Source organism: Clarias gariepinus, chromosome 18 (genome assembly GCF_024256425.1).
Source record: "Clarias gariepinus isolate MV-2021 ecotype Netherlands chromosome 18, CGAR_prim_01v2, whole genome shotgun sequence".
In the NCBI taxonomy this organism is placed as follows: Eukaryota; Metazoa; Chordata; class Actinopteri; order Siluriformes; family Clariidae; genus Clarias; species Clarias gariepinus.
Window position 1 is genome coordinate 9966077 of NC_071117.1, and position 8580 is coordinate 9974656.

Sequence of the window (8580 nt, forward strand, 5' to 3'; positions counted from 1 at the left end):
CCCCTCCTCGTGCCTGAATTCTCATGGAAAAGGCTCTAGGCATCCCAGGACCCTGTATACAGGAAAAGCAGTGTAGAAGATAAATGAATCTCCCTCACTCATCTTCTATACCGCTTTAACCTGTATTTAGGGTCGCAGGGGCCTGGAACCTATCCCAGGAGACTTAAGGCACAAGGAGGGGTACACCCTGGACAGGGTGCCAGTCCATCGCAGGGCACACACACACAATACAGGCAATTTGGGAACGTCAATCAACCTTACCTACATATCTTTGGAATGTGGGAGGAGAACGTGCAAACTCCATGCGCACAGAGCTGGGAATCGAACCCGGACCGTAGAGGCGCAAGGCAACAGTGCTAACCACTACACCACCAAGATGAATGAATGAATTAAAAGACAGCATGGTGGCGTAATGGTTACCTCTATGGATTTGCATCCCCAAGATCGATGGTTTGAATTGTAGGTTTCCTCCATGTACGCCGGTTTCCATAGTCCAAAGACAAGTCCGAGTCGGCTAATTGGTGCTCCTGAATTCCTCCTTGTGTGTAACCTGTGGCATATTGGGACCCTGTCCCAGGGTGTACCGAGAGTGGGACACCCTGGTCCCCTGGGATAAAGAGTGAGAGAGTGAGAGTGAGTGAATTGAATAGAATTGACACTTGAGAGTCCTTCTAATAAACATATACTCACAAAAACTTCTATCGTCGCTGATGTGACACCATCAGGGCGGCATCTTTTGTGTGTTTTAATCCATTTTGATGCATAATCAAACCATTTTTTCTTACCTGACCTATATACACTTAATAATCATGTGGTACGTTTCTAAGATTTACTCTAAAGGTACACTTCAGCCCGGTGAAATAAATCCTCACAGGGAAGTCCCTTTGTTTTCGGTCCATTTCTTTCTGAGAGTGGGGTGAATACACAGGCCACAGACTCATCAATTTTCTGCAGGAACAGATGAGAGCTCTGTTAAAGGAGTTATGGTAGAGGAAGTTCACAAGAAAAACTTTAGAGAGATTAAGTTTCTGTTGCAGAGGAGTGTGTTGTGGAGCAGCGAGAAGTCGGGAACATGGATGCAAAGCCGCTGGAGCAGAAATGGATGAGTTGTTTTATGATGGGTGGCATTTCCAGAGGAGCGTGCGCTATACACGAGCACAATTAGGAGAATTCAGGAAACATTGACTAATGATGTGGGTAATGGAAGAGGCTTTAGTACAGTGTGTGTGTAAAACACGGGGGATCTCAGCACTCTCAGTGTATATTTGCAGTCTGGTATCAAGTAACACTTTAATGTTTCAGATGACATCTGTAACACATCTGTTCCTGAAACGGCCATTTTAGTTTGTGTGTGTGTGTGTGTGTGTATGTGTGTGTGTGTGTGTGGTAAAATGGTTCGCCAGCCTCTCCACAGTTTGCGTTTTGTGTCCTCAAATTGCTAAATTAACAGTCATGTAGCTTTATAGACCATGATGAAAGACAAGATGTGGTGGAAACCAGTCAGAAGAGTCACAGAGTTCTTGCTTTAAGTTTTGCTTCCATCTGGTGGTGGATCATAGGTACTACATCATCTGTCTATAATGGTAGCTTCCATTGCAAACTCACCCTGGAAAATGAAGACAGATAGATACTACAAAGTACAGTGTGTGAAGAAGAATGGGTTTTGTCACTGACTACATTTAGAAGAAATTATTTGTTATAAAAAATTATTGCTTCTAAATGCACTCTCTCATTCTTTTTTTAAATGTCCTTTTTGCTTTAGATTTGCAGTGATGATTATTATAAAAAAATAGTGATGATATTTAGATGCTTTAAAAGAAATAGCACAAACTTTTTGTCACTTTGTACCATTAGTGTGTACATTTTACCTTAAAAAGTGTATTAAGTGTTACCCTGATGGGTGGCAACCGGGAATTAAGATACATTTAAATTAAATTTTAAAACGATGTTAAGAGATGCAATAATTTCCCCCAGAATCATGTGATTTTTACACTGCATATCTTTATATAAATACATTTTCAGGGAATTCTAAACATTGTATCCATTTAAAAAATATAATTTTACCTTTTAAATTTCTAAATTGTATTAATTTCATAACTAAACAATCCCAAAAGGTGTTACATGTTTTATTTTATATAAAAAAGAGCCTCAATTAATTGAATAAGACAAGCTGAATACAACATAATCGTTATCATGTTACAAAGCCCTGACAGTGGAACTGATATGTTAGGGTTAGCACTATACAGTTTGCACCTTGCACTCTACAGGATCCGGGTTCGATTCCCGTCCCGGGTCTGTGTATTGAGTTTGCATGTTCTCTTTGTGCTTGCTGGGTTTCCTTCGGGTAATCCGGTTTCCTCCCACAGTCCAAAGACATGCAGATTAGACTAATCAGCATTCCCTAATCATCAGGTCCTACCACGGTTGTGTAATTGGAAAAAAATACAATGGTACTGTAATCAACACTGGCCTCAGCGGCCCCTAGTTGGACTACAGAGGTTCCTGGATGGATGGAACATGCTTAGTATTTCTTAAAAACAAATTCTGTAGTTTAAGAGGAACAAAATACCTTTGTGTTTGAGTTTCCTCCCTTACTCTTTGTGTGGTACTGCTATTGTTTTTTTTTTTTACAGCTCTAAAGGTAATGATGAAAATTTTAAAGTGGACCTATAATGCAAAATTTACATTTGAGTCATGTTAGATAGACATACAGATTAGGCTAACTGAAATTCACAAATTGCCTGTAGTGTGTGAATGATGGATTGGATGGAATAAAACAAAGACCTTTTTTTTTTTTTTTTTTAAATAAAGATTATAAACTTGTTATATTTAACATATTGTTTTTATAAGACAGGCTACTCTAGCCAAATAAGCAGAAAGTATCACAGTCATTTTTGTTCATAATGTAATCATTATAAAGATTTTCCAAACTATCAAACTTGAGAATAAAAAAATATATAATGTCAAAAGCTTGTTTTTGTTTCCATGCAGACATTGAACACCTTAAGGATTTCAGAAATGTATCCTCTGTTAACAGATTTTTAACTTGGACAGAAATTAAAGACTCATTAAATTAGTGTTGGTTAACATGTGGTTTGTGCCATGTCTACAAACAGATCTAATTTTCCCTAAAGCGAGAGAATCCACTCTGGGAAAAATGGACTATGGATGTTTCTTTATAGAGACTATATATATATATATATATATATACACATACACTCACCTAAAGGATTATTAGGAACACCTGTTTAATTTCTCATTAATGCAATTATCTAATCAACCAATCACATGGCAGTTGCTTCAATGCATTTAGGGGTGTGGTCCTGGTCAAGACAACCTCCTGAACTCCAAACTGAATGTCAGAATGGGAAAGAAAGGTGACTTGAGCAATTTTGAGCGTGGCATGGTTGTTGGTGCCAGACGGGTCGGCCTGAGTATTTCACAATCTGCTCAGTTACTGGGATTTTCACGCACAACCATTTCTAGGGTTTACAAAGAATGGTGTGAAACAACTCGTTACAACCGAGGTATGCAGCAAAGCATTTGTGAAGCCACAACACTTACAACCTTGAGGCGGATGGGCTACAACAGCAGAAGACCCCACCGGGTACCACTCATCTCCACTACAAAAAGGAAAAAAAGGTTACGATTTGCACGAGCTCACCAAAATTGGACAGTTGAAAACTGGAAAAATGTTGCCTGGTCTGATGAGTCTCGATTTCTGTTGAGACATTTAAATGGTAGAGTCAGAATTTGGCGTAAACAGAATGAGAACATGGATCCATCATGCCTTGTTACCACTGTGCAGGCTGGGGGTGGTGGTGTAATGGTGTGGGGGATGTTTTCTTGGCACACTTTAGGTCCCTTAGTGCCAATTGGGCATCGTTTAAATGCCACGGGCAACCTGAGCATTGTTTCTGACCATGTCCATCCCTTAATGACCACCATGTACCCATCCTCTGATGGCTACTTCCAGCAGGATAATGCACCATGTCACAAAGCTCGAATCATTTTAAATTGGTTTCTTGAACATGACAATGAGTTCACTGTACTTAAATGGCCCCCACAGTCACCAGATCTCAACCCAATAGAGCATCTTTGGGATGTGGTGGAACGGGAGCTTCGTGCCCTGGATGTGCATCCCACAAATCTCCATCAACTGCAAGATGCTATCCTATCAATATGGGCCAACATTTCTAAAGAATGCTTTCAGCACCTTGTTGAATCAATGCCACGTAGAATTAAGGCAGTTCTGAAGGCGAAAGGGGGTCAAACACTGTATTAGTATGGTGTTCCTAATAGTCCTTTAGATGAGTGTGTGTATGTATATATATATATATATATATATATATATATATATATATATATATATATATATATATATATATGAACCTTTGACTTTCTAAGAAAAAAAATCTGTAACTGCTCCAATCAAACAGCAGGTATGGATTGTAAAAACATCATTAAGAAGATAAGCTAAGAGAAACTGTTGTGAAATAACCTTATAATCTGTTTATCGCCCATAAAAAGCTTTTTATGTGCTTTTGCTGCCGCCTTGTGGTAAAACACAAACACTGCATTGTTTACACCTGTCGTATTTTAAATCCTGCGACTAAGGTACTCTTTCTTTATATTTTTCATGTACTGCTTATATACTGTGTGAGGTTGGTGCAAGCGCACGCGCACACACAAAACAGGTAACTTGGAAACACCAACAGGTTTCTTAGGGATGTGGGAGGAAACCCACATAAACAGATCTGGAGGTGTGAGGTGAACCCCGACCCTGGAGGTGTGAGGCGCCTGTGCCAATAACAGAACCAACACACTGCTGCATACATGACAGTACATGGGTTGTGATGTAAGATCCTGGGGGCGGAGCTTTGTGTACGTGGGCAGGAATCGATCAGTCAGGAAACCTATTCATGAAAAAAAAATATTTCTTACCCAACACACCACACTTTCTTTTATATACACAGTACTGTGCACACCATATTATATGCTGTACCAATTTTGTTATATAGGTTTTATAATGTCTGCATAATTATGTGCAAAATCATTCAGTTAAAAATAAATAAATAACATTACAGGAGAATACATGCATGGCTGCAAAGAAAAAAAGATAGTACAAGACAGACCAGTTTTCAGATGGAAACAAAAAACCTAACGTACGCTCCTGGGATTTGCATAAAAATTGAAAAGAGCGAGTGTGACAAAGTTACCAGAAGAACTCATTCTCCAGCAAGCTCAGTAAAACCTAACAAGTGTTTTACTTGTAGATCTTTGTAAAAGTCTTAGGCACGTACAAAAATATGTCATAAGCATAAGATTCTTTTAAAAACATTTCTGCATAAAGGAAACTTCTATAAAGAGTAATAAAATAAACAGTCAATATTTGAAGTGAAAACTCGTTGCTTAAAATCAGGAGTTTTAGACACAGATTTGTGCAGTTTTATAAGAAAACAGCTGTTCGTAATTTTTATGCAAATCTCAGGAACACTTTAGGTTTTTTGTTTCCATTCGGAAACTGTTCTGTCCTGTAGTATATATATATTTTTTTTACAGCCATGCATATATTCTCCTGTAATGTTATTATTCATTTTTGAATTTATTATATTATTTAAAAATTAATATATTAAGTTATACATGAACATACTGAATGATTTTGTACATAATTATGCAGACATGATAAACATTGGCACACCATATAATATGATGCTTAAGACTTTTGCACAGTACTGTATATAAAATGAGAATCGGCCCTTTCTTCCTAAATGTGTAATTTAGTAGGTAATGCCATAGAAAGCTCACAGCTCACATCATTTTCCAAATTCATTTAACCTAAAAAGAACCCCCCAAAAAAACACAGAAGCACTTTTCCTGAAAAATACCAAAAAAGCAGGCAGTATTATGAGGTTCAAATGTTTTATTTCTCATCGTCATGAGTGGCATTTCAATGGTTCCCACAGCATATGATGCAGCATGCAGAGATGAAGAGGCCCAAAACAAACAAAGAAACAAACAAAAACTTCAACAAAAATCCTAAGACTGAAATGTTTTCTTTCCTCTACCCCTCCCTAAACCCCCCCCCCACCACCACATTGATATCATATCCAAGGTCACACACACTGACCGATCCCCAATATAGAGCTATAGAAAGCACTGAACTGAAAGCAGAGAAGCACTAACTGTAACACATGTAAATAACAAAAGTCTGTACAAAACAATTCATCCAAATCAGCAGAAAAAAAACAAAGAAAAAAAACCCCCAAAAACACGAGACCCGGTTTTCACAGCACGCTGCGTCCAGAGGGCCAGAGTGAAGCTTCGTTTAATGTGACACTGACTTATTTTTTTTTTCCTAATGATCGTACTTATCTGGTTATTATAAGAAGTATGGATACACGGTGTAGTGGAGTAACGTTTTGTCGTTTTCCATATTTAAAACATTTACCAAAAAAAGTTTGGCAACATCCATATATATATATTTATATGCAACTGTCATTCATATATCGATTCTTACAATTCATTATGTAAACAAGAGGATTTTTTTTTTTTATCTTTTCCCTAGAAGTCGAACCTACATGCACAGAGAAAAGAAATACACCCGCCCATTTCATGCAAAGCACATCACCAGACCTTTAAAGGTCCCATTTTTTGGTTTGTATTTTTTTTTACTTTTTTTTTTTTTTTTTTGAAAATGCAAGTCGTGCAGCGCGTGGTTTAGAAAAAACAGCAGACGTGCGTGCGCGAGAAAGACAGACAAAAGAGAAAGAGAGCGCATCCTGGTGGTCTAAAAGAGGACTTAATCACGCAAAAAAATAAAAAATAAATTAAGCAAGCAGAGCTAACGCTAATGCTAACACTTACGTATTTACTGCCAGTGCTCTGCAGAAACCTCGTAACTCGAGCGCACACATTAGTTTGTTTTCCGGCATCAGCGGCTCTTGTCTGGTTGTCGCGCTGATGCTAGAACGAAGTTAAAAAGTTTGATGAAAAGTCTCAAAATCACACACTCGTGGACTAAACTAGCTTCTCAGTGTTGTCTTTCAGGTTAACTAGTTAACATCAGGAATCTAAAGTGATGCCATGGAAACCACAGTACTGAGTTAACTCTGTGGAGTCGGGACACGCGACTCCGGTAGAGTAAAAACATCTTTATACTTGCAAATGTTTATTTAATAAAAAGCCGCCTCTAGATTTAGTGAACCGTGTCGCAGGTTTCTTTTGTTACATTCTACCCGATTTTCTCCTTAATCTGATTCGGCCCGATTTCCGGTCCTTCACAAACTGGTCACGATCAGCGGCCTTCGACTTAAACTCAGATGTTTAAAGTCTGAACTTGCAATTACGCAATTTATTTTAGAGCATCGTGAATTCAAGTCAAGTGCCTCGAGTCCCGTATGGGTAAATGTGTTATGAATTTAGATCTGAAGTAAAGACGTATTTTTTTGCCGTGTCGACCACCTTCACCTTCCTGAAATCACAATTCCGCGTCAACTGGATGCTCAATTTGTTTTCCAAGTTACAAGCTTATTAACGTGACTGAATACACAGATCACCAAGACGTTCTCGGTTTGTACATCTACTATACAAATCACCTGAAAGTGTGTTTCTTGTTCTCACGGTGTGTGAATTGAGACTTTTTTTTTTTTTTTTTTGCACTTAGTAGAGCCTGAACTTTACTGAAAACGTGTACAAGTACAAAAGCGTCCATCCTTTAGCACTCGACCTTACGCCTACGTCTACACGTGCGCGTCAGTGTGTGTACGAGTTTAACATACTATATAGTATCCAAGTAAGTGGTTCGAAACGTAGCCTTCTTTTAGAAAGAGAGAGAGAGAGAGAAAGAGAGAGAGAGTCAGTCCTGAGGTTTCTCATGGCTGGAAAACGAAAAGGCGTGAACGAAACCTGGACTCACACTCGGCTTAGCCGCGGTGTAAACGAGGCTTGGTTATGAAACGGCTAACGGCCCGACCTCATGACTCTGTCCTAAGGTTCTAATATACAAAACAAAAACAAAAAAAACAACCCGTCACAACTTCACAGCGCTGCCTGCAGTCACGTTTCGAGGATTAAGCCCGGCTCCGATTCTGTTCTGTGCCCGAACCGTTTCGCGTCTTTTGTAACGCCGAGTCGATAGCTGATGCATCCCTTTTTCTTCTTCTGTTAATGGATAAATTTAAGATATACAAAAAAAAAAAAAATGTTAAGAAAGATGCAGATGGCACTGTTCCATCCTGTGTGTCTTACGATCTAATGGCTAGAAACCCTTTTTCAGAAAAAAAAACCTTATTTAAAACAAAACAAAACAAAAAAGACACTGACAAAAATTATATATACTTCAATATAATATATATTTATATCTCGTAAAAGTAAACTGCTCAACTGTTGTTTTTTGCGTTTCTTTAAATCTAGCGTGAATATTGGAAAAGCGAGGACTATGCGTCAACACCTTAGCAGTAGAAACATCCCACTCGCGCACTCACACACTCGCGTCTTATTACAAAAACGTTACAGCTTCCTATCGCTCCAAGTGATCTCAAGTGAGGAGTGGAGGAGAAAAAAAAAAGTGTGTGAAAA